At 44.3% G+C, this 27,228-nt stretch overlaps 1 pseudogene; it reads left to right on the top strand.

Annotated features, from left to right (window-relative positions):
• Nucleotides 1-25,917, top strand: LOC127227326 (60S ribosomal protein L19-like; annotated as a pseudogene).
• Nucleotides 25,918-27,228: the final 1,311 nt, after the last annotated feature.

Genomic DNA, 27,228 nt, shown 5'->3' on the forward strand with positions numbered 1-27,228 from the left:
ATGAGTGCAGGTCCAGTGATGATGGCAAGCCAAGATGATGACTATGGCCAGATGATGGTAAGTGCCAGATGATGCCCATGGCCACATAAGATGGCCAGCGCCACATATGATGACCAGGGCCACAAATGATGGACAGGGCGACAGATGATAGCCAAGGCCAAATGGTGTCATGGCAATATAATGGCCATGGCCAGATGATGGCCAACCACAGCTGATGGCCTGGGCCAGATGATGGTGAGGGCCAGATGATGGCCAGGGCCACAGATAATGGCCAGGTCCACAGATATTGTCCAAGGGCCACAGATGTTGGCCAAGGACACAGATAATGGCCAGGGCCACAGATGATAGCCAGGTCCACAGATGATGGCCAGGGCCAAAGATGATGGCCAGGGCCAGACGATGGCCAGGACCAGATGTTGGCCAGTGCCACATGTGATGGCCAGGACCACAGATGATGGCCAGAACACAGATGATGGCCATGGCCAGATAATTGTCAGAGCCAGAGATGATGGACAGGGCCAGATTATGGCCTGGGCCAGATGATGGCCTGGGTCAGATAATTGCCAGAGCCAGATGATGACCAGGGCCAGAGATGATGGCCAGGGCCAGATGATGGCCCGGGCAAGATGATGGCCAGGGCCACACATGATGTCCAGGGCCACAGATGATGTCCATGGCCTCCGATGATATCCAGGGTCACAGATGATGGCCAGGGCCACAGATGATGGCCAGGGACACAGGCAATGGCTAAGGACAGATGATGGCCAGGTCCGGATGATGGTCCGGGCTATATATTGTCCAGGACCAGATGATGGCCAGAGCCACAGGTGATGGCCAGGGCCACAGATGATGTCCATGGCCTCCGATGAAGGTCAGGGCCAGATGATGGCCAGGGCCACATGAGTGCAGGTCCAGTGATGATGGCAAGCCAAGATGATGACTATGGCCAGATGATGGCAAGTGCCAGATGATGCCCATGGCCACATAAGATGGCCAGCGCCACATATGATGACCAGGGCCACAAATGATGGACAGGGCCACAGATGATAGCCAAGGCCAAATGGTGTCATGGCCGTATAATGGTCATGGTCAGATGATGGCCAACCACAGCTGATGGCCTGGGCCAGATGATGGTGAGGGCCAGATGATGGCCAGGGCCACAGATAATGGCCAGGTCCACAGATATTGTCCAAGGGCCACAGATGATGGCCAATGACACAGATAATGGCCAGGGCCACAGATGATGGGCAGGGCCACAGATGATGGCCAGGTCCACAGATGATGGCCAGGGCCAGAGATGATGGCCAGGGCCAGATGATGGCCAGGACCAGATGATGTCCAGTGCCACACGTGATGGCCAGGACCACAGATGATGGCCAGAACACAGATGATGGCCATGGCCAGATAATTTCAGAGCCAGAGATGATGGACAGGGCCAGATTATGGCCTGGGCCAGATGATGGCCTGGGCCAGATGATGGCCAGGGACACACATGATGTCCAGGGCCTATGATGATAGCCAGGGTAACAGATGATGGACAGGGCCACTGATGATGACCAGGGCCAGGTGATGGCCAGGGCCAGATAATCGCCAGAGCCAGATGATGACCAGGGCCAGAGATGATGTCCAGGGCCAGATGATGGCCAGGGCCACTTGAGTGCAGGTCTAGTGATGATGGCAAGCCAAGATGATGGCTAGGGCCAGAAGATGGCAAGTGCCAGATGATGTCCTTGGCCACATATGATGGCCAGGGCCACATATGGTGACCAGGGCCACAAATGATGGACAGGTCCACAGATGATGGCCAAGGCCAAATGGTGTCATGGCTGTATGATGGCCATGGCCAGATGATGGCCAACCACAGCTGATGGCCAGGGCCAGATGATGGTGAGGGCCAGATGATGGCCTGGGCCACAGATGATGACCAGGTCCACAGATGATGTCCAGGGCCACATATGATGTGCAGGACCACAGATGTTGTCCAAGGGCCACAGATGATGGACAAGGCCACAGATAATGGCCAGGGCCACAGATGATGGCCAGGGCCACAGGCAATGGCTAAGGCCAGATGATGGCCAGGTCCAGATGATGGCCAGGTCCAGATGATGGGCAGGGCAAGATTATGACCAGGACCAGATGATGGCCTGGGACAGATGATGGCCAGGGCCACAAATGATGTCTAGGGCCACAAATGAAGTCCAGGGCCACAGATGATGTCCAGCACCACAGATGATGTCCAAGGGCCACAGATGATGGGCAAGGTCACAGATAATGGCCAGGGCCACAGATGATGGCCAGAGCCACAGGCAATGGCTAAGGCCAGATGATGGCCAGGTCCAGATGATGGCCAGGGCTAGATATTGTCCAGGGCCAGATGATGGCCAGAGCCACAGGTGATGCCCAGGGCCACAGATGATGTCCATGGCCTCCGATGATGGCCAGGACCAGATGATGGCCAGGACCACATGAGTGCAGGTCCAGTGATGATGGCAAGCCAAGATGATGACTATGGCCAGATGATGGCAAGTGCCAGATGATGCCCATGGCCACATAAGATGGCCAGCGCCACATATGATGACCAGGGCCACAAATGATGGACAGGGCCACAGATGATAGCCAAGGCCAAATGGTGTCATGGCCGTATGATGGCCATGGCCAGATGATGGCCAACCACAGCTGATGGCCAGGGCCAGATGATGGTGAGGGCCAGATGATGGCCAGGGCCACAGATGATGGACGGGTCCCCAGATGATGTCCAGGGCCACATATGATGTGCAGGACCACAGATGTTGTCCAAGGGCCACAGATGATGGGCAAGGCCACAGATAATGGCCAGGGCCACAGATGATGGCCAGGGCCACAGATGATGGCCAGGACAACAGATGATGGCCAGGACAACAGATGATGGCCAGGGCCACAGGCAATGGCTAAGGCCAGATGATGGCCAGGTCCAGATGATGGCCAGGTCCAGATGATGGGCAGGGCAATATTATGACCAGGACCAGATGATGGCTAGAGCCAGATGATGGCCAGGTCCAGATGATGGCCATGGCCACAGATGATGCCCAGGGCCACAGATGATGGCCATGGCCACAGATGATGCCCAGGGCCACAAATGATGGTTAGTTCCAAATGATGGCCAGGGCCAGATGATAGCCAAGGCCACAGGTGATGGCCAGGGCAATAGATGATGGCCAAGACACAGATGATGGCCGGAGCCAGATGATGGCCAGGGCCAGAGATGATGGCCAGGGCCAGGTGATAGCCTGGGCCAGATGATGGCCAGGGCTACACATGATGTCCAGGGCCACAGATGACGGCCAGGGCTACAGATGATAGCCAGGGCCACAGATGATGGCTAGGGCCAGATGAGGGCCTGGGCCAGATGATGGCCAGGGCCACAAATGATGTCCAGGGCCACAAATGAAGTCCAGGGCCACAGATGATGTCCAGCACCACAGATGATGTCCAAGGGCCACAGATGATGGGCAAGGCCACAGATAATGGCCAGGGCCACAGATGATGGCCAGAGCCACAGGCAATGGCTAAGGCCAGATGATGGCCAGGTCCAGATGATGGCCAGGGCTAGATATTGTCCAGGGCCAGATGATGGCCAGAGCCACAGGTGATGGCCAGGGTCACAGATGATGTCCATGGCCTCCGATGATGGCCAGGGCCAGATGATGGCCAGGGCCACATGAGTGCAGGTCCAGTGATGATTTCAAGCCAAGATGATGACTATGGCCAGATGATGGCAAGTGCAAGATGATGCCCATGGCCACATAAGATGGCCAGCCCCACATATGATGACCAGGGCCACAAATGATGGACAGGGCCACAGATGATAGCCAAGGCCAAATGGTGTCATGGCCGTATAATGGCCATGGCCAGATGATGGCCAACCACAGCTGATGGCCTGGGCCAGATGATGGTGAGGGCCAGATGATGGCCAGGGCCACAGATAATGGCCAGGTCCACAGATATTGTCCAAGGGCCACAGATGATTGCCAAGGACACAGATAATGGCCAGAGCCACAGATGATGGCCAGGGCCACATATGATAGCCAGGTCCACAGATGATGGCCAGGGCCAGAGATGATGGCCAGGGCCAGATGATGGCCAAGACCAGATGATGGCCAGTGCCACACGTGATGGCCAGGACCACAGATGATGGCCAGAGACACAGATAGTGGCCAGGACCACAGATGATGTCCAGGGCCACAGATGATGTCCATGACCTCTGATGATAGCCAGGGCCACAGATGATGGCCAGGGCCTCTGATGATGACCAGGGTCAGATGATGGCCAGGGCCAGATAATTGCCAGGACAACAGATGATGGCCAGGGCCACAGGCGATGTCTAGGGCCAAATGATGGACAGGTCCAGATGATGGCCAGGGACACAGATTATGTCCATGGCCACAGATGATGGTCAGTGCCAAATAATGGCCAGGGCCAGATGATGGCCAGGGCCACAGGTGATGGCCAGGGCCACAGATGATGGCCAGGGACACAAATAGTGGCCAGGACCACAGATGATGGCCAGAACACAGATGATGGCCATGGCCAGATAATTGTCAGAGCCAGAGATGATGGACAGGGCCAGATTATGGCCTGGGCCAGATGATGGCCTGGGCCAGATGATGGTGAGGGCCAGATGATGGCCAGGGCCACAGATAATGGCCAGGTCCACAGATATTTTCCAAGGGCCACAGATGATTGCCAAGGACACAGATAATGGCCAGTGCCACAGATGATGGCTAGGACCACAGATGATGGCCAGAACACAGATGATGGCCATGGCCAGATAATTGTCAGAGCCAGAGATGATGGACAGGGCCAGATTATGGCCTGGGCCAGATGATGGCCTGGGCCAGATGATGGCCAGGGCCACACATGATGTCCAGGGCCAAAGATGATGTCCATGGCCTCCGATGATAGCCAGGGTCACAGATGATGGCCAGGGCCGCAGATGATGACCAGGGCCAGGTGATGGCCAGGGCCAGATAATCGCCAGAGCCAGATGATGACCAGGGCCAGAGATGATGGCCAGGGCCAGATGATGGCCAGGGCCACATGAGTGCAGGTCTAGTAATGATGGCAAGCCAAGATGATGGCTAAGGCCAGAAGATGGCAAGTGCCAGATGATGTCCTTGGCCACATATGATGGCCAGGGCCACATATGGTGACCAGGGCCACTAATGATGGACAGGGCCACAGATGATGGCCAAGGCCAAATGGTGTCATGGCCGTATGATGGCCATGGCCAGATGATGGCCAACCACAGCTGATGGCCAGGGCCAGATGATGGTGAGGGCCAGATGATGGCCAGGGCCACAGATGATGGACAGGTCCACAGATGATGTCCAGGGCCACATATGATGTGCAGGACCACAGATGTTGTCCAAGGGCCACAGATGATGGGCAAGGCCACAGTAATGGCCAGGGCCACAGATGATGGCCAGGGCCACAGATGATGGCCAGGACAACAGATAATGGCCAGGACAACAGATGATGGCCAGGGCCACAGGCAATGGCTAAGGCCAGATGATGGCCAGGTCCAGATGATGGCCAGGGCTAGATATTGTCCCTGGCCAGATGATGGCCAGAGCCACTGATGATAGCCGGTGCCACAGATGATGGCCAGGGCCAGATGATGGCCATGGCCAGATAATTGCCAGAGCCAGACGATGGCCAGGGGCAGAGATGATGGCCAGGGCCACATGATGGCAGTGCCAGTGATGATGGCAAGCTAAGATGATGGGTAGTGCCACAGATGTTGTCCAAGGGCCACAGATGATCACCAAGGCCACAGATAATGGCCAGGGCCACAGATGTTGACCAGGGCCAGAGTTGATGGCCAGGTCCAGAGATGATGTCCAGGGCCACAGATGATAGCCAGGGCCACAGATGATGACCAGAGCTACAGGCGATGTCTAGAGCCACAGATGATTGCCTTGGCCACATAAGATGGCCTGGGACAGATGATGGCTAGGGCCAGAGATGATGGCCAGGGCCACAGATTATGGCCTGTGCCACAGATGATGGCCAGGGCTACTGATTATGGCCTTGGCCCGAGATGATGTCCAGGGCTATAGGTGATCATCAGGGCCTGATGATGGCCATGGTCAGATAATTGCAAGAGCCAGATGATGGCCAGGACCAGATGATGTTCATGGCCGTGTGATGGCCATGGTCAGATGATGGCCAGTGCCAGATGATGTCCATGTCCAGATGATAGTGAGGGCCAGATGATGGCCAGGGTCATGGATGATGCTCAGGGCCACAGAAGATGGCCAGGGCCACAGGCGATGGCTAGGGCCACAGATGATGGCCAGGTCCACAGATGATGGCCAAGGCCACAGGCGATGGCTAGGGCCACAGATGATGGCCAGGTACACAGATGATGGCCCGGGCCACAGGCAATGGCTAGGGCCAGATTATGGCCAGGGCCACAGATGATGGTCTGGGCTACAGATGATGGCCAGGACCACAGATGATGGCCAAGGCCACGGGTGATGGCTAGGGCCAGATGATGGCCAGGGCCAGATGATGGCCAGGGCCAGATGATGGCCAGGACCACAGATGATGGCCAGTGCCACAGATGATGGCCAGGGCCAGATGATCAGCATAGGTGGGATGACATTGCCTGCTAAGAAAACAGCTTCTATGGTAGAAGTAGGGAGTCTGTCAGGGGCTGGACTCCACACAGGACCTCTGGCAGCTGGTGGGCTCAATGCAGGTCTCCTCACAGCCACTGTTGAGAGAGGAGCCCAGCTGGCAGGTGCTGGGAGAGCAGCTGGTGGTGGTGTAAACCAAGTTGCTGGGGTAGGAAGAGCCACAAAAGGAACCTGAGGAAGGCAGGCAGCTCCTCAGGTATGAGAAATTTCCAAAGCAGCAGTTACAGTTAATGTTGAGATTTGACCTCAGCTTGGTTTAACTGAAAATGTTCTGAGCTATCGCCACCACCTTGTGGGTAGAGGAAGTTACATACTTTCAGAAATGGGTGTGGTTCCCAGCCTTTCCATCTGGTCCATATTCATGTGCTTCCTGGTTTACATATGTGGAACTAACCACATTTGTACTTGCATTTGAATAGTTTTCTGCATAGTGTATTTATGTGTTGTAACTTTCTTGATAAAGAGAAAGCCATAATCTAGTCCCATGTCAGAGATGACATGATAATTTTCACACTAACACTTATTTCATCATATTCAAGAAAATCCTCCTTTTTTTCCTTTTGACATCGTTACTGGTGTTTTACTATAATTTTACGAGGAATATGCCTGTCTTACACGATAAGGAATTGACAGCCATGTCCTTACTTCTCTACTGAAGTTGAGGAGTGTTACTCTGTGTTCCCTAAGAAATCTGAAGACTATACATCTCAGTGTGACTTCTCGTTTTCCACAAATTTTCTGTGTGGGTTACAGAGCACTACCATTGTTTCACCTGCAGTAGCAAAGGTGCCAACTAAGCCAAGGAAAACTGAACACTGAATTTAAGTAGAGGAAGAGAGGCAGCAAATGGAGTTGTCTGTGTCTCTTCATAATCCATTTCAAGGAAAATCTAGAAGAGAAAAAAAAAAATGTAGGATAAAGGCTAGACTAAGGCAACCCAGCAGGAGGAAAAGGGCCCCAAGAGCAGACAGAGTCAGACACACTCAGATTCTAACTGTTAAGAGTTCCACAAAACCCCTAAGCTAATCAACCACAACATATGTAGAGGACCTATGGCAGACCCCTGTAGGCTCTATGATTGCAGCTTCAGTCTCTGTGAGCCTCTATGAGCCCTGGTTAGTTGATTCTGTGGGCTGTGTTCTTCTGGTTTCCTTGATCCCTCTGAATCCTCCTCTTCTCTGGGGTTTCCCGAGCCCCACCTTCTGTTTGGATCCGAGTCTCTTTTTCGATCAGTTGCTGGATGAAGCATCTTTGACAACAATTGGGCTAGGCACTGATCTATGAGCATAGCAGAATATCATTAGGAATAAATTGTTTTTTTTTTTTTTTTTTTTTTTTTTGTCAGTCTTATATGGTTCTACCCTGGATGTCTGAGCCATCTAGCTTTAAGTTCCTGGCCATCCAGGAAGTGTCAGGCATGGGTTGTGTCTTCTGGCTTAGGCCTCAAGTTAGAGCAGTCATTGGTTGACCACATCTAGAAGATCTGAGCCATACACCACCTGGAATAAACCCTATCTCATTTTTCAGTTAAAACTTACTCAGTTTTCTTTACTTGTATTGTCTGTTTGACAATGGAGGTGAACCATGTGCCAATACTGAGTGTCCCCCATACTTAATGATAGAAAAATGAGAAAAGATGGAGTCAAGTACTGTCAATCTTCAGGACTTTTCATATAAAACCCAAAGCAATGCTTCAAATCTCTTAACAAGAAAAAAGGGAGACTATTCTCATTTTCTACCATAAATAGCAAGCATATTCCTTATAATCTCTCTCTACCCGTATCTCTCGTGTGTGTGTGTGTGTGTGTGTGTGTGTATGAGAGCAAGAGAGAGAGAGAGAAAGAGAGACAGAGAGACAGAGAGTGTAAAAGGGATTTTATTTTCTTGAATATGATGGGATAAGCTTTGGTGTAAACCAGTTGTGACATTTCTGAGATAGGAGTAGCTCATTGCCATTTTGTGTATTAAGGAAATTACATCCCTAAAAATACTATACAGGAAATTATTCAAGAGCAGTTGCAATTACAGAGCAGTTGCAATTACAGAAAGATTCCAGCTTTCGTCATTGATATAAGGGAGGGCAAAAGAATGAGCAAGGCTGAGCCTGTTTGGTACCATGCCTGTTGTCGATTGTGTTTAAGCCCATCTCTCCACATTGTGACAACAATCTTCAGGATCTTCTGTTGCATACAGCTAAGATCATCACATCTCCAACATTGCCTATAGCTGCTGCTCTGCAAACTTCTCTTTTTCCCTCTTCAGTTTCTTCCTGTGGCTCTTCCTACCCCAGCAACATCTACACCACCATCAGCTGCTCTCCCAGCACCTGCCAGCTGGGCTCCTCTCTCAACAGTGGCTATCAGGAGACCTGCATTGAGCCCACCAGCTGCCAGAGGACCTGTGTGGTGGCCAGCCCCTGCCAGACAGCCTGCTACTACCCCAGGAGCTTCACACCTTGCAGTCCCTGCCAGGGGACATGTGCCGGGTCTCTGGGTTTTCGAACTAGCAGCTGCTGCTTCCTGGGCTGTGGATACAGTAGCTTCAGACCTCTCACTATAGACTCAATGACTCCCCCTCCCTTGAGTGATGGGCCCAGAATCTGCTACTTAGCTGCTAGTTCCTGTCAACTTTGTTGTTAGATGGCATTTGAGCTTGGTCTTTATGGATTCAACTGTGGATTGTCTGTATCCTCGCAATATAAATGCCTGTGTCTTCGTGCTTGCAACTCTTGCTTTCCTGCTTACCCCAATGCTCCTTAAAGTCATTCCACTGACAGACCTTTACATCTTCAGCTTCTCCCAGACTTTGATATTTTGGTTAACCACACTGTCTTGCTCTCTGTTCTGTGGATATATACATGTGCTGTTAGCATTTCATCTAAGAGCAGTTAAAAATTAAGAAAAAATATAGTCTAATGAATGTGTGTATTCTGATACCTCCATACATTGTCCATTTTATTATTTTCACAATTATTTATTTATTTATTTATTTATTTATTTATTTTGATTGTAATATATTTCCCTCTTTCTTTGTTTCCCTCCTAATCCTCCTTGATGTCTTTCAAATTCATGGCCTCTCACTTTATTAATTGTTGTTACATAATTAGTACATATAATAACACATACATACATACATACATACATACATACATACATAACAACAATGAGTAAAGAAAGAGGCTTGGTGTGTTTTAGGCCTTGAATGAGTCTGATGTCTCCTGTGGTCTTGTCCACACTATTGGTATAGACTCAGGATTTTCTCTAAGAGAACAGAATGGGGAGCACAGTTAAGGGAGGAGCCTGGCAGCATTGGAAGGTTGTGGTCAATAAAGGATTTTTTAAAAGGATGTTGGAAGGAAAGGATAAAGAGCAGCCATGGCAGTGTGGCCATAGGCTTGTGACTTCCAAGCTTTGCAACTGAAGATGTCACTTGTCCCCTGGGCAGTGAGGATTGTGCAGGCTTAGTGGGTTTTTGGCATTTTGTTCTTCTCCCAATAAACTAAAGCAAGAATAATTGTGCCTGCTTTAGAGGCCATTGGGCTTTAGAGGCCAGAATACTTGGCATGTATCCAGCGTGTAGGAAGCTACCATGCTACCCGTATTGCCCCTTCCTTATCGTGGCAGCACTGATAGGTGGGGAGGGAAGTGTGGTGGGGGATGAGGAGCTGGACCGGGTGATTAGTCGGGGGTGACTTCTCTGTGGCAATGGTTTCCTCAGACAGCACCAGCCTCCAAATGAGAGACATAGTCTACATGATAGTGAACCTCAGTCCAGCTGTACTGCCAAAAGGCCCAAGAGACCGAGAGAACTTGGGCCAGAGAAAATAGAAGAAAAAGGAAAAAAATGGAGAAATTACCCCACAGGTCTAAAGTTGTCTTTAACTCATGACTGGAATTTATTGTTTTTAAAAGACTTAAAGATCAGAATGATTATACAGATGGATTTGAGAATCTAAGTTTTGCTTTTGTCGCCTTAGTTATTGGTGGTATTCAATTCTAGGATATTGCCATATGAATCTGAAGGCTGAGTTAATCAGCAGTAAGAGCTACTTGATATCAAAGCATAAGAACCAGAGAAGCAAAGTAATTAGGATGTGACTAAAATACAAACATCAAGAGTGATATGTTATATGATTTAAAAGGTAAGGCCTCTACATAGACAAAATATTAGTATTTGAGTACAGATGTTCAGCCAAGAGAGAAATAAGCCTTGAAGAATTTTAAAGCCCAACACTTCCTGGTTGATATGCATGCCTTCCCTGCCTCCCTAGTCTGTGTGTTAACCCTGCCTCATGTTCAATGTACATAAGAAGTAGGAAAGCGCTTTTGGTTATTATTTTTAGTCTGAGTCTCAAAGCACAATAGAACTCAAGGGTTCAGCCTTACTTTATTTGGCAATTATTTTAGAAATCAGGCATTGCCTGCTGTATAAGACACACAAAAGATCAAGGAGTGATATTCTGGTGAAAGAAAGGAAGGAAGGAAGGAAGGAAGGAAGGTAGGAAGGAAGGAAGGAAAGAAGGAAGGAAGGAAGGAAGGAAAGAAGGAAGGAAGGAAGGAAGGAAAGAAGGAAGGAAGGAAGGTGGAGAAGTAGGTTTTGGAGTTGCATTTATAAGGTGCAATTGATATTCTAAATTCCAGGGACTTTCGGGGACATATAGGTCACTCATTGAATTGTGGACCTCTAGTTCTTACCCATAGGGAAAACTTTATCTTTTGTGATTGATGGTATCTGATATCCTATATTCTCATAATCTTATGAGGGAAGAATAATAGAGGAGTTTATTGTCTGTTGGTCTAATGTAACTTTTGAGATATCCAGCTACTCAGCAAGAGAAGTTATACTATGACACATATATAATATATATATATATATATATATATATATATATATATATAGAGAGAGAGAGAGAGAGAGAGAGAGAGAACATAGGTAGTTTATCCAAGGCGTTGAACCCTCCAAAATAGAAATACTATGTGTTGTGCTGTAGTCCAGACATGGATCATCCGTGTCAGCATGCTGTATGGAACATGGTAATATTTGACACGGATTATTCATTTAATGCTAGGAAAAATGAGAGAGGAAAGGTATTTTGACCATTTTAAGCATAAAGAAGCCTCGTGAAGCATTTGAAAGTTTGTAAAGTTTATAGATCAAGTAACCACGGAAGCCAAATCTTAAAGGAATTCCTATGCTTTGTTCTTTCCTGAACCATTTAATTTAAAACATATAGCTCCTAGTGTAATCAAGGAATCTTCACGTTCCTGCTACTCTGGAAACTGCTTCGCATGAATAGGTTTAACCTATTGCATCTACCTCATTAGCCTCATATAAAAGACAACACAAAATAAGGAATAAGAATAAGCACATTTAGGCAAAGAGCTAAAAGGAAATAATCTAATTCATTTTGATGCATTTTATTAGCTACTATACTAAATAATAGATTAATAGAAAATATTTGGTGACATCTTAGGAAGAAATGTCTTTTTTTCTCTCTCTTTTTTATGAGTTCTTTGAAAATTCAATGCCATGTGTTTTGATCATATTCAACCCTCAACCTTCTCCCCCTCTCTACCCACTCTGCTTTGTTTTATCACTACATAGTTCATTCACCTATCAAGTTCAGTTTGTGCTGCCCATACATTCTTAGCTGTGAGGCCTTTCACTGGAGAGTGGTTGACTTTTGGAGGCTAACCACTTAAAGAAAACTGGCACTTCCTTTCCCAGCAGCCACCAGTCATGAATAGCTCCTCGGACACGGGTGATACTTCATGCCCACCTCTCTCCCCCCCCCCATGCTGTGATTTGGTCTGGCTTGAGCTTTCAGGATCTTCTGTTGCATCCAGCTGAGATCATCGCATGTGCCATCATAACCATTCCATGTGTTAGTATTCATATGTGTTAGTATTCAGGCATCTGTGCTGGTTTGCCTTTGGGATAGGCTACAGGCTCAGCTGCTACCACTAAGAGCAAGTGCCACCTGTGCACATTCAGTATGTTCCCTTTCAAAAGGGACATGCTCACCTCCCCTCTCTCTCTCTGTCCATCTCTCTCCATCTCCCTCTCCCTGTCCCTTCCCCTCCTCCCTCTCTCCCTTTACCTCTCTTATCTCCCACTGCTCCTGTTCACAGAGGCTGATCTGTTCCCTTCCCCTTTCCCCATTTTATGATCCTTTACCCCTAATTAAAAAAAAAAAAAAAAAACAAAACAAAAAAAGAAAAAAGAAAAGAAAAAAAAAAACCCCTCCTCCACTTGAATTCTGGCCCATGGCCTCCTTCTCTCTCTCTCTCTTTCACTGCTTTTCTCAAATTACTATGTGCAAGAGCCGCGTTTTGTATGTCAAACCCTTTTTCTTCTGGTCCCACTGTTCCCAGTTCTTACTGTCATGCTGTACTCTCTTCCACAATGACCCATGAGCCTTGGCAAGATGGGGTGTGACAGAGATGACTCATTTAAAGACGAGCATCCTGCAGTCTTTATTTTCTGTGCCTTGGTTGGTTGTTGGTCTTTGTGTTAATCACCATTTGCCGCAAATAGATGAGGGTTGAGAGATGCGTTTATGTATGGGTATACAGTAATTCGTTAGTGGTCTTTTAATACAGTACCCATTTAGCAGAGTGCAAGTAGTAGGTTCTCCACTAAGGTCTTCCTCAAGGGGTTGGATGTATTTCAAACTGCCAAACACAGATAAGATCCCATAACCTCCTCGGGCCAAATTACAAATATTCTCATACTAATATGTCTTTCATGCTCTCATATTTTGTGTGTTTTACAATTTAACTATATTTTATTTATTTATTTTTGCTCCCTTTTGATTTAACATTTTATGCAACGTATATGATCATGTTTCTCCATTATTAGCTCTTCCTAGGTCCCCCTCCCTATCTACTCACACAACTTCATATCCTCTCTCCCTCTCCCCGTCTTTCTCTCTCTCTCTTTCTCTCCCTCTGTGATGCATGTCTGTCTCTCTCAAACAAATGAACAAAAGACACCAAAGAGAAAACTAAAACCAAAACCAAACAGCTAATAAGACAAATGAGTGCCAAAATGAAAACAAAAACTCACAGAAGAGCATGGAATTGGTTTAGTGTTGGCCCACTAGTCCTATGCATGGGTCCCGTCTTGGAGTGTGGTTGATATAACCAATAATGCTCCATTGAAGAAAGTTGGTTTTCCTATTGCCAGTGGGTACCAATTGCAAACAGCTTCTTAGTTAGGGGTGGGAGTCTATGTCCATTTCTCCCTCTCAGTGATGAGAACCTGTCTGGCTTGGACCTGTGTAGGTCTTAAGAGTTCCACATTCTTGTGAACACATATGTGTGACCATCTTGTTGTTTCTGAAGATACTGTTTCCTTAGAGTTATCTATCACCTCTGGCTCTCACGGTTTTCCACCTACTTGTTTGAATGGATCCCTAAGCCCTGAATTTTGATAATGATGCAAAATACCAGCCTGATTGAGGATGTCTCGTTTCTGTCCTTTGCCATCACCAGAAATGTAACAATGGCCATGCTTTCTCTCTTACTATGTTCATTTTTTCTTGGTGAAACACAAGGTAATTCTGTATAGTCCACATAGAATAATTATGAAACATTTTCTGTGGAGACAAGTATGGATAATCCTTGGTGGGTTTCAAAGGAAACCCTAAGTAGTGCTTCCAGTCCATTAATAATGGGAAAAGCACACTACTCTCATCCTATACAATGAAAGACAAGCACGTATTCCTCGTGGCATTCTATGGCAAAACATATTAAAAACTATGTCAAGAGGAAAAGGAGGGATGTCCCAAGACATGACAGAGTATGCATTAGTGTAAAACATTCAAGGCAATTCTGACATCTGTGGCTCATTGCGTTTTGCTGTAACAAGGAAATTGCAACACCTGTAAATACACTGTACAGAAAACTATGCAAATGCAGCGTTAATTACAAAGAACTCATTTAGCTGTGTTTTTACTAAGGAGGAAGCACACACACAAATATGTGACGGGTGACACCAGTCGCTGAGCGTGTATAAACCCAGCTCTCCACAGGGTGACATTTAAACCCAGAATCCTCTCAGTTACATCCAGCTGGGCTCACATTTCCTATCAAGATGGCCCACAGCTGCTGCTATGTAAACTTTTCCACTCCCTTCAGAGCTGCCTGCCCTCCTCAGGTTAACCCTGTGGCTCTTCCTGCCCCAGCAGGAAGGTCTATACCACCACCAGCTGCTCTTCCAGCACCTGCCAACATTGTGGCAGTCAGGAGACTGGCATTAATCCCACCAGTCTCCAAAGGTCCTGTATGATGTCAACACCTGACAGATACCCTGCTATATACTTCAGGAGCTCTACTCCTTGCAGACCCTGCCAGGAGACTTATATTGCATCTCTGGGCTTTTGGCCTGGCAGCTACGATTCTCTAGGCAATGGATCTAGAAGCTGCTTCTTGGAACCTCAGATCTCTGAATTATGAAGTGTCTGACTTCCCTACTGTGAGTTATGGAATCAGATTCTACTTGGCTCCTAGAATCTGTCACCTTTCTTGTTAGAGGCAAACCTGTATATCAGGCCTCTAAGATTCACCTGTTAAGTTGCACAATATTCTCCCAGTATGCAGGTCAGTGTCTGCCCTGTAGCCATTGTTTTATGCTTATTTCCAAGTACTGTCTTTCATTTTTCTATTAACTATTTATTCATTGTCAATTTTGGGCAGATTCTTGGAATTGGTTACCATAAATTCCTCTTACACTCTATACACTAGTGATATGTACATGTGATTTTTTTTATTTTCTTCCAAGAGTTGTTGAAAAATTTAATTTTCATCTAATAAATTTTTATAATCTGACACATCAGTATATTTCACACTTCAGTACCTTCATTGGTTTTTCCAGTTATAGATTTGAAAGAGTCAGTTAAACTACCATATGATTACGCAACTAGATTTGGGAATATGTAATTCTGTATTGTTTATGTTTCTTACTGGGGATATTCAATTCTAGTTTTATTTTCCTTTGAGTCTGTGGGTTGAGCTCAATGGAGTCAGCATTACCTGAGATTCATGGCTTTGTATTACTAATGACACAGAACAACTAAGTAATTAGTATTTGAATTAAAAAGTAAACAATTTAATGTAAGATACTTCATAATTTACAAGGTGAAGTCTTTATATTAACAAAAAATTGAATGAGTCTAGTATTTGCATGTAGCTTTCAGCTATGATAAATGTGACCCTTAAACATCTCTGAAGACACATATCCCCACTTCCCACAGTTGTAGAATTATCTCTACACCTCATTCTATCAGTACTAGCGAGGAGAGTCAAAGACGCTCAGGTGGGAAGAACTGAACCCTGGAGGTGATGACAATCTGTTGATACTTCTTCATGGTTCGTAATCCAACACCATAGAAGGAGTGAATCTAAGAAGCGCTGAATGTTTTTATTCACTGGGCTCAGTCTGAGTTCCACAACAGAGTTAAAGCCAAAGACTTGGGTGTAATTATCTAATCCTGTAAAAGAGGTATTTGCAGACTATTAAAGAGCACAGTAGAGACAGTTAATGGTCTTATTATAATGTTTTAATGTGTAACCAAGAGCAATGCCAGCAGCCAGGATTGTTTTGAGGGGCTTTAGAACACTGCACCAAAAACTCATGAAGAAGTGTTTCACACTAGGCATAGGGCCTTTTATTTGACAACACATGGCTTCAGGGATGAGCATGATACTCTGTGTTGTGTTTCCATACAGCTGTGTAAAACATCTTTAGAATTACCTATTCCTTTCTCAAACCGATTCTCTGTCCCCTCAAGTACTCTCACACATTCCTCTTTCTGTTCTATGTGTCTTCCTGTGTTCTACTATGAATCCTTCATCGGTTTATTCTTCCCTCTCCCCATCATCATTGATCCATTTCTAGTTTTCTGAACTCTACAGATAAACTAAATCAAACCCACAAATCTGAAGATTCAACCCTAAGAGGCACGTGATTGAGGACATGACAGGCTTGCCTTTATGGGCTAGATTGCCTTACTCAGTATAATGCTTTACGGCTCCATCCATTTATCACGATTCTCTCTGAATGAAAGTCAATTGTAACATATATGCAGAAGGTTGATATTCATGTGAGGCCTGCCCTTTGTAGAAGGAAGGGGAGGGGCTGGGAAGAGAGGGGGAGGGAAAACTATGATCAGGATGTAATAGTAATAATAATAATAAAGAAAAAAGTTCTTTGTATATAGGTGCCACATTTTTATTATCCATCCATCAATTCATGGACAATTAGGCTTTTTCCATATAATATCTATTGTGAATACATCAGTTATAAACATGGTTGAATTAGGCCTACACCAAAGGACAAAACAAATGCCTGGTACTTTAACTCTTGCCAAAATCCTATAATTGTGGAGAACACAGGTGTCAAGGGAAATATACTATTGTTGCTTGTTAAATGGAAAGAGTATCAAACTGACCTCTATATTAATGTCTCTCTATCCATAGATTAGTTATAGCTGTCAGACCTCTTCAGACAAGTTTCTTTATGTAGATTGTGGCAGTTAAAGAAAAACATTCAAACCTGTTAAAGTTTGGAAAATAAGTGAATATAGGAAGCCCGGTCACAAATGGGGCACACACTCTTCCAATATTCAGGGACCATCATTGATTGAGGAACTATGCACAACTGATGGAAGAGGAAGAGCCAGTTTTCTTTAAGGGTATGATTCAGGTAAGCTAGTCATACATCAGAGGATGTCCTACACACAGTAGGATGTGGATAGCATAACTTGATTCAATGAATTAGTAAATTAAAAAATAAAAGTGGGCCCAAGAGATGGGATAATAAAGACATAGGGTAGGGTTAAGAAGAGTTTATGGGGGAATTAAAATAACTATAATGAAATAAATTATATAAAAACTTCAAGTATTAATAAAATTGTTTAATTTTCTAAAAAGGTTTAAAGGAATGGTCTATTTTAACAGAAAGTACATTTGGATGTTGTTTCTAAGAAGAACAGGGACTCAGGGATATATTGGGACTTTTGGGAAAACTCTCAGAATAGTTCACCCCAGACAGAATCTGATCCCCAGGGAAAAACTTTTCTTCACCAACTTCCATTTTCATTTGTTGAAGATGTATACTTTCCTAGATTCTTGAAACTTCATCTTTCATTACCCCAGTATGACCTTTAAGATGTCAAGGACATAGTCAAGTGAGTATTGTGTACACCTCAGGGAAAGTACTGTCTATGGGAGGGATATGAACCCATTGTACCCATCGCTTACTGTCTCCCATAGCCTGGCCTCTGGTATCTGTGATAACATGCTATAAAGAATAAGGGTGATGCCTTCCAGGAGAGGTCAACAAAATCTGTCAGGTCATTTGGAGTAGGGACTAGGCCCTCCCTCCTGCCTCTAGGCTAAGGCAGTATCCCTCCATGGGGAATGTGCTCCCAAAGTCCTTTTGTGCACCAGGGATACATTCTGGTTCCACTGTCCGAGGTCCCTTAGACTTCTCAGTCCTTCTAGCTGAGACCCATGTTCAGGGGGTCTGAGTCAGTCCAATGCTGGATTCCCAGCTTTCAGTCTGGGGGCCCATTGGCTCCTCCTTGTTCAGGTTAGCTATCTCCGTGGGTTTCTGTAGCCTGGTCTTGTCCTCCCTCTCTACATCTGGATTCCAGGGGTTTGGCTCAGTGTTTAGCTGTGGGTGTCTGCTTCTGTTTCCATCAGCTCCTGGAAAGAACCACCCTCCCTGTGGAGTGTGGAGGGGTGGGATGGGAGGGTGGTCAGGGGGGCATAGGAGGGAGGGAGAGGGAACTGGGATCGATATGTAAAATAAGAAAAAAAATAAGGGAATAGGATTCATAGATTTTTTTTTGTTGTTGTTCACTTAACATTTAGATGTGTGTGAAAGAGGAAGAAAGTGGTATCAGGGAAGTGGACTGATAGGGTGATAGTAGAAGCTTGATTTGAGTAGTGGGGGCTTGATTACCCATTACATCTAGGTGGTAGGATCTGGGCAGTTTTGGGGAGTTGTTGGGTCTGGGGATGCATTACCTCTCTGTTCGTAGAGCTGACAGGGCTGGGAGAGCGTGGACTGAGAGACAGGAGTCTGGGAGCATCTTCCCTGAGAGCTCTAGGACCTAGAACCTTTAGCTGTTGGTGCCTAGAGGGGACCATGCAGGGAAAGGTTGGGTTGTACCATCAGGGCCTGAGAATCCCTTATTTCTTGGCTTCAGGAAGTATCGGAATTCTTAAGGAATCCTAATGCCCTGTTCTTTCCTGAACCATTTTAACATATGACTGCTAATGCAATCAAGGAGTGTTCAGTATTCCCACAAATCTGTTGACTCTATCATATTAGCCACATCTAAAGGATCCAGAATAAATAGTAAAATAAAAAGGGCATTGTAGGTTTAGTGAAAGATCTACTAGGACTTAAACTAATTTTTTTTCAGAAATATTATTAACTATTATCTGTTTATACTAAATGATAAGCTGACAGGAAAATATTTGATAATATCTTAGCATGAAATTACTAGTAAACTTGAGTGCTATGACATAACATCTTAATTTAAATATTAATTGTTGGGAAATTTAAGTACTTGTCCCTTATAGCTCTCTTCCTCCCCACCCAGCTGTAGAACTTCCATGCTCTCAAGGTTGAACAAACAAGGTTGTTCTTACAACTTTCTGGTGTGCAGTGTCCGTGCCTTAACCCCAGGTGTGGGTGGTGCATGATTCCTCCTATGCTTAGCCCATCCCCTGGCTTGCTGGCTTGGGTAAGCCCATTACTCTCTGTAATAAAAAAAAAAAATACAGGAACTTCTTCACTTCTCATGGTGGTCTGATAAGTGCTTCAATCCTGACACCCTCCACCAGCTCAGTACTCTGGTCGAGTGGGCGTGGCAATTAATAATAATTATTACCATACTGTCATCAGAACACTTTGATTTAGTCATAAGTATTATCAATATCAAATGTTCTTTCTACTAATCTTTAATGAAATGGCCAAGAATAGTGAATTGGCCAAATTTCTGTGACAACTCAGCAATACAAATCAGATTGATTTGGGCTGGCCAGACAGAAGAAGAACAGACCAATGATGAACAATATAATAACAGGACTCAGAGTCAGTACAGGGTGTGGAAGAAAGATTCAGAATTCGGCATAGAATGTACAGCTCTTTGAGACACAGAAGAAAGTGTGTATGTGCTTTGCTTTTCAAAAACTATTCCAAATTTAACTTAAAAAAATAAGTTTAAAAACTAATCATGCAACATACAAAGCTGGAGACAATTACTAACAAGCTAAGGGAAAGAAATTGTGAATATATCTTAGAATATGTAATTTTTTACATTGCTTTAAAATTGCTAGACTAGTACAATTGGGTTGGAAATAAAATTGGCTTATATATCTATTATAATGGTATAGTCAACATATTAAAATAATATAACATCAAAATCATAATAGTCATATATATATTCCTACTTAGCACATTTTTTTTTTCCACATTCAGTTTTATTGACAAGGACACATGATATTGGTTGTAGCGATGGCTAAAGCTAATAATGACATAGATGAAGAAGTCAGGTCAGTGCTGCTGCAGTTTGTTAGGAATTTCTTGCTAAGATGTCATCAATTGTTTTCTTGTCATTCAGTCAATTTGTATAATAATGGAGAATAGCTAAGAAAATTTTCTTTGAAACAAATCAGTTTAAGGCACTTATAGAGCTTTTTTCTAAGTCCATGATTTTAGTTTTCTTCTTATGGGCCTTTTACATAAGAGTAATGAGATAAGTACAACAGATTAAATCTAACTGTTTATGAAGTAATTTTATAATAGAAATATAAAAAATCCTTGATTGCACTTGAATATATATATTCAAGTAAAGAACCACCAACTGACCTTGCTTTAGAAATTCATGCTCTACTGGGCACTGATGTACAAACTTTAGCAAGTTTCAAACCCTTTTTGAGTCCCCCCCTCCCTCCTGTCTTAAAAAAAAAAATGTTAATCATCTTAGTATCTGTCTGTCTTGTGTCTAAATGTTAAATGAAAATTCTTAGTCTTAAATTACCTTCATCCTTAGAGCATGCTGTCACACATGATTCCAGGCAGGACCAGAGCGCCCAGTACTGATGATGGATTCCAGCTCCCTTTAAACAACACATTTCTTGCAATCTAAGCGATATATTTCTGCCTTTGTACATTGTTACCTCAAATGACTCCCAAGACTGATAGAAGGGTCCTACTGCCATTCTCTCCTCACATCATTATAAGAAGCCAAAAATTATGTGATTTTACCAATGAAAGAGAGACTCCCCACCCCATCCCTCCCCCAAAATACTTTTACCTGGGAATCAGATACCAAGGTTGACAATTCTAGAAGTCTTTCTAAATGCCCCTGAAAGGTCCTGGAATTTTGCAATCCTTTAATTTTCTTGTAAAATATTCCCTTACCTACTAGACATTTAATGTTTTCTTCTGCTTAAAATCCCATAGAACTGGGATTGATATGTAAAAATAAGATTGTTTCCAATTTAAGTGAAGAATATTTAAAAAATATCCCATAGAGCCTGTGATACATGCTTTCGAGGACCTAATACCAAAAAAACCCAAAAATGTACCCAACACATTGATGTCATTGATGTGCCTTCCTTTCTTCCTTTAAAGTCCCTCTTGGATTCGTCCCAGGTTGATTGACATTGCACCTGGGAGTAGCACCAAGGGACTGTGGGCACAGCCTGAATCTGGATCATGTGGTTGATTGTCCTTATACATATGTGGAGATGAGACAGATATCCCCCAATGGTGGGGGAATGGAGAGCAGAATTTACATGGGGGGGGGAGTGTCTGTCCTGAGAGTTATTTAAGACTCATTTTACATCGAAATATTAGACTTAGGCAATTGTTTTCTCTATATAGACCTCAACTTACTTTGTTTCATTACTCAGCAGAAATGTATTCCCTAAATCTCACACAGTTCTTACTGTCAATGTACCTAGTGTGTAGGTGCAAATTCCTAGAATTAAGTACTCCAAAGGATCACAAAACATGCCAAGTTATTTGTTCCTAAGTTCTAATCACAGAAATATAATATATAATTTAGTGTCACAAACCCAATAAAGCAAACATGATTAATAGTAACAACAATAACAATGTGAGCAATATACTGAGGTGTCAGGTTGTACAAGTTTATTGTAATAAATTTTCCTTTTCATAGTATACTGTTGGATAACAACCAAATAGAGCCCATATGTGTCAACATTACAATTATTAAGGCGTAACGGTGATTATTACATGCATCCCAGGTTCTATCAGAGGCTGGGAAGTTCCTTTTAGAAGAAAGAAAAGGACAGTTGTAAGTGAAAAGATAAAAAACATGGGTAGAGGATAGAGACATTGACATCCATACTGTAGCATGCACACAGTTAACAGCTGATTCCAGAGAGACATTACCCACATGTTGGAACACGAAATGAAGGTTGGTAGGTATTAAAAAGCAAGAACTTTGAGTAGCAGAATGTGGATACATTACTCAAGGAAGAGAAAACAGGGACTTCATAATTGAGAGATTTAAAGCCTCTGGGTTCACAGTCCCTTGAGAAGCAGCTTCTAGATCCATAGCCCAGAGAATAGAAGTTGCTGGATCCACAACTCAGAGACCCAGCATATGTCCCCTGACAGAGACTGCAAGGTGTGGAGCTCCTGGGGTAGTAGCAGGTCATCATCCAGCAGGGGCTGGACTCCACACAGGACCTCTGTCTGGCAGCTAGTGGGCTCAATGAAGATCTCCTGACAACCGCTGTGCAGGTGGCAGGTTCTAGAAGGGCAGCTGGGGTAAAAATAGTCACAGGAGGAACCTGAGGAGTTCAGGCAGCACCTACAGGAGGTGGAGACATTTTGAGAGCAGCAGCTGTGGGCCATGTTGAGAGGAGATTTGACCTCAGCTGGATGCAACGGAGAGGATTCTGAGTTTGAATGTCGCCCTGCGGAGAGCTGGGTTTATATACTCTCAGCCACAGGTGTGGTACCCAGCAGTCTCCTCCTTACCCTATCTGTGCTCTGCTCTTTGCAACTGTGCTACCCACAAATTTCTCTGTAATTGTAGCTGCTTTTGCATAGTTCCCACCAAGATGTATTTATGGCTGTTGTAATTTCATTGTTATGGCAAAAGACAGTAAGTTACAGCTGTGTCATAAATGCCATGCTTGCTGGACACCAAAGACCATTTCATCATGTCCAGGAAGGTCTTTCTTTTTCCTCCCGGCATTACTTATTGTGCGTTTTGCCGTGGGATTTTGTGAGGAAATATTTTAATTCATGTGGTATCGACTAAAAGGAACTTGTTATCTTTTTGGTAATGAACTGGTAGCATGACTTTGGACTTGATATGGAAGTTATTGAAGATTAACCCTATTGTCATTCATTCCATGTTTAAACTTATTCCATGTTTGTTACTATCCTTTGACATCTTTTCTTTTCCTCCAGCAGCAAAAGTATACACAAGAAAAAGAAAGAAAAGAAAAAATGGAGTAAGAGTGAACCTTGGTAGAGAGAGGAAGATTGAGGTAGAAAGGGAGGAACTGAGGTAGCTTCACGTGCTGTTTTGGAGGGTTGTAGTTGAGTTAAGCTGGTAAGGGGCCAATAGCTGAAAGCAAGAGACAAAGTTTAAATCCAGTGCACCTGACCTGCTGCACTGGATTCTCAAGCATTTAGCATGGGAATTGTTATGGAGGTTCCACCCAAGCTCCCCTCCCCCACCTCCCTCCAAATTCTGCTGCATCTCAGAAAGCCTGCCAAATGATGGCCCTCCCCCACCCAAGAGATGCTCAAGACTACTTCCACAGGGTATTTAAACTGACCCCCCCCCCAAAGATCAGACTGGTGGTTTTCCATCTCCTCTCTGTGGGGCTGGAAGGTCACCCAGGAGTGTTATATCCATTACACTTAGGGTTTTTTCTAACTCTGTTTGACTTGGTCTGATTTGGATTGCTGCGTCGATGGAGAGGCTCACTGGGTGCAGAAACTTTTCAGGAAATCCACTTCCTAGCACCATAAGGCACAGAGACTTAGGCAACTATGTGTCTTTTCACTAAGCTTTTTGTTTGTACCTTTTCATATTTTATTTTTTAAATGTATTTTACATACAAACCACAGTACCACCTACCTCCCCTCCTCCCCCTCCCCAACCTCCCCTCAACCCACCCACGTCCACTCCTCAAAAAAGGGTAAGTAAGAGAGTCAACAGAGTCTGGCACATTCAGTTAAGGCATAACCAAGCCTCTCCTCCTCACACATCCTTGCTTTTCACGGACTGCTGTGAGGCAATGACTGAGCCTAGGGGATATAAAAGCATTCCTAGGAGACTTTGTCAGCCAAATTTAACCCAGTTATCCCCTTCTGCTACTATGTAAACACCTTGAATCTGCATAGGTGTTCAGGTCTTTTATCTTTTTCCTGAGCCCTCTCTGTGGAAGAATCTAGAGAAGAAAAAAACATATATGAAGACTAAATATATCAAATCCTGTTTGTGCCATTTTGAAAACATAACCTATAGTTAGTTGGTAACATGGATAGCACTCTGCAGATCTTTGCCAACAAGCCAGCAAAGATCAAGCTTCTGTGTCAGTAACACCATTTATCTCAAGTATGTGCTGTCTTTAGCCTCATGATCACATCAAGTTCTTGGAGGTAACTAAGAACAATGACAATTATCCTTTAATGTTTGGACTCCAGGGAGCCCATCCATCAACAGCTCTGAAAGAGGTAACACATTCCCGGTACTGAGTTTTATATTTGATAGCCTATGTTGTCTAGTGGAGGCATAAGTGTGTGTATGAGTGTGTGTGTGTGTGTGTGTGTGTGTGTGTGTGTGTGTGTGTAGCTTCTACAGTAGTTGGTTTTTGTTTAGATTTTCAGAAGTCTTCAGCTTTAGTTTATTTTCCCATCATGCCCCTCTTCCTTGTCCCCTCACCCATCACCCCCTTAATACTTCTTGCTCCATTTTTCCCCTTCAACTTTATTGCCACCTGAATTCTACTGCTTCTTTCTTGAAGTCTCTAAAGTATTCAGATTTAAACACATATACCCAAAGATTCAAAGCAAACATCCATATAGGAAAGAGAACATGTATTGTTGTCTTTAGAGCTTTGGATTACCTCACCCAGACTTGTCATTTCCAGCTCATCCATTTATCTACAAATGTTGTAATTTTATTTTTTCTTAGTAATATTCCATTGTATAAGTGTACCATATTTTCATTACCCATTCATCAGTGTATGAACCTACCAAAAGGAAGTCAATGATCCTATTTTCAACTTTAAAAAAAATCCTGGCAATAAAACTAACAAATCTATGAACATTGTGAGGTAAGACTCTACAACACTGAGTAAAGTAATGAAAGAAAATACTTGAATATGGAAAGACCTCCCAGTTCATGGATGGGTCTGATCTGTTATGAAATCGGTAATTCTACCAAAAGCAATCTGTAAATTTAATACAAAATCATACTCATCAATATTCACAGAAGTTGAAAAACATCCTAAAATTCATATGCAAACATAAAAGTATCACTCCTTCATGCCAAGTAACACTACAATGATATAGGAGTAACAACAGTATGGTACTGGCATTAAAAACTGACACTGATGTCCGCAGCTGTTGAGTGTGCTCAGGCTACAGAAGAGGCTTGCTTCTAGGGTCCTCCTCTGTGGTAAAAATAAGGTCTGGTTGGACCTCAGTGAGACAATGAAATCGCCAATGCCAATTCCCATCAGCAGATCAGGACGCTAATTAAAGATGGGCTGATCACCCGGAAGCCCGTGACTGTCCATTCCAAACCTCGATGCCGGAAAAACACTTTGGCTCCTCCGAAAGACAGGCAGGCGTATGGACATAGGGAAGTGAGAGGGTACCGCCAAAGCGAGAAAGCCCGAGAAGGTGACCTGGATGAGAAGGACCTTGTACCAAGTCTGTACCTTAAGGTCAAAGGGAGTGTTTTCAGAAACAAGATTCTCATGGAGCACATCCACAAGCTCAAGGCAGACAAGGCCCGCAGGAAGCTCCTGGTTGACCAGGCTGAGGCTCGCAGGTCTAAGACCAAGGACGCACGAAAGCGCCTGGACCTCCAGGCCAAGAAGGACGACATCACCAAGACTCTGTCCAAGGAGGAAGAGACCAGGAAATAAAGCTTCCCTTGTGTCTGTACATAGTGGGCTGCCTGTGGCCTCAGGTGGATCAGTCATTAAAATAAAACAAATATTAAATAAGCATTCAAAAAAAAACTAACATATTGATCACCAAAATACAACTGAAGACCTAGATAATAGGATAGTTAACAGAGCAGTTTAGAAACACATTACTTTAACTCCCCTAAAGTTCTTCACTTACACATACATAAATTTTTCTTTTTCCATTGTATTGTGGATCCTCCCCCCCCCCAGGGTAATGAGATAGATGCTATTGATTCCATCTATCCATATGAATCCATTTCCATTATGCCAAGAATACAAAGAACATCTTGATTACCCTAGTAGTTGTATATTTTTTGGAAAAACAATAATTCAGGAAAGAGTAAAGAATGGAGACACCTTCAAGATTCAGATTTTACTAGGCTTTGCTGCACAGACTTGGCAAGCTTCCAACCCGGTTAGAGTTCGACTTTTCTTCAGTCTGAAACTGTCAGCAATCTTTTGTGTTGTCATATGTTTGGAAGGAAAATGAAAATTCTCTGTCTCATAATACTTTATCCCATGTAGCATGATGACCCAGTGCATAGCATTGTAGGTTCACAAACATATGAACAATGTCTTCCCTAGAGTTTTCACAATTCTTATGTGGCTATGTACTTAAGTATCTCAGAGGTCATACTAGGAAAACAAATGTCCCCATCTGTTCTTCCTCTATTACACAGTTGTGAGAATGCAGGAAATTACACAATTTTAACCAGTGAAAGACAGAAGCTGATGAAGAAATGTTTTTTCCTTGGTATTATCGTTTCCCAGAGCGGACAGTTCCAACAGCCCCTGCAAAGCATCCTGAAAATCTCTAGACCATTGCATCCCAGTTGCGTCTTGGAAAAGCAACTCTCAAATGCTCCTTTCTACTTTGTTTTTATTCATTTGCATGGCAACACCCCGTTTTCCGAGATCATAGGCCAAATAAATGGTTTCCAAGTCTCTGACTTAAATTCTGACTTGAGACTAAGACTAAGTAATAAAGTATCGTCAAATTACTAACAAACATCGCTCTAATACTCAGTGCCTATGAGCAATGTCTACAGATACAAATGACAGGATAGCAGGAATTGGTTATCTAATAGTCATTGCATAGAGGAGAGCTGAGTTGACAGGTACTGAGAGAATAGTAGATAGCACTATAGACAACTTACTGGGCTAGCAAGAGACACATGAGAAATCTGAGGGAAGCAGATAGCTTAATGAAGCTTAATGAAGCTTAATGAAGAGGGAAGCTTAATGAAGTGAGTAGCAAATACTCCAAAACAGCCTTTGTAAGATAAATTGATAGGGATTTGAACTCACTGGATATCACTGAAAAGATTCAG

This window comes from Phodopus roborovskii, unplaced genomic scaffold, assembly GCF_943737965.1.
Source record: "Phodopus roborovskii unplaced genomic scaffold, PHOROB, whole genome shotgun sequence".
Taxonomy (NCBI): domain Eukaryota; kingdom Metazoa; phylum Chordata; class Mammalia; order Rodentia; family Cricetidae; genus Phodopus; species Phodopus roborovskii.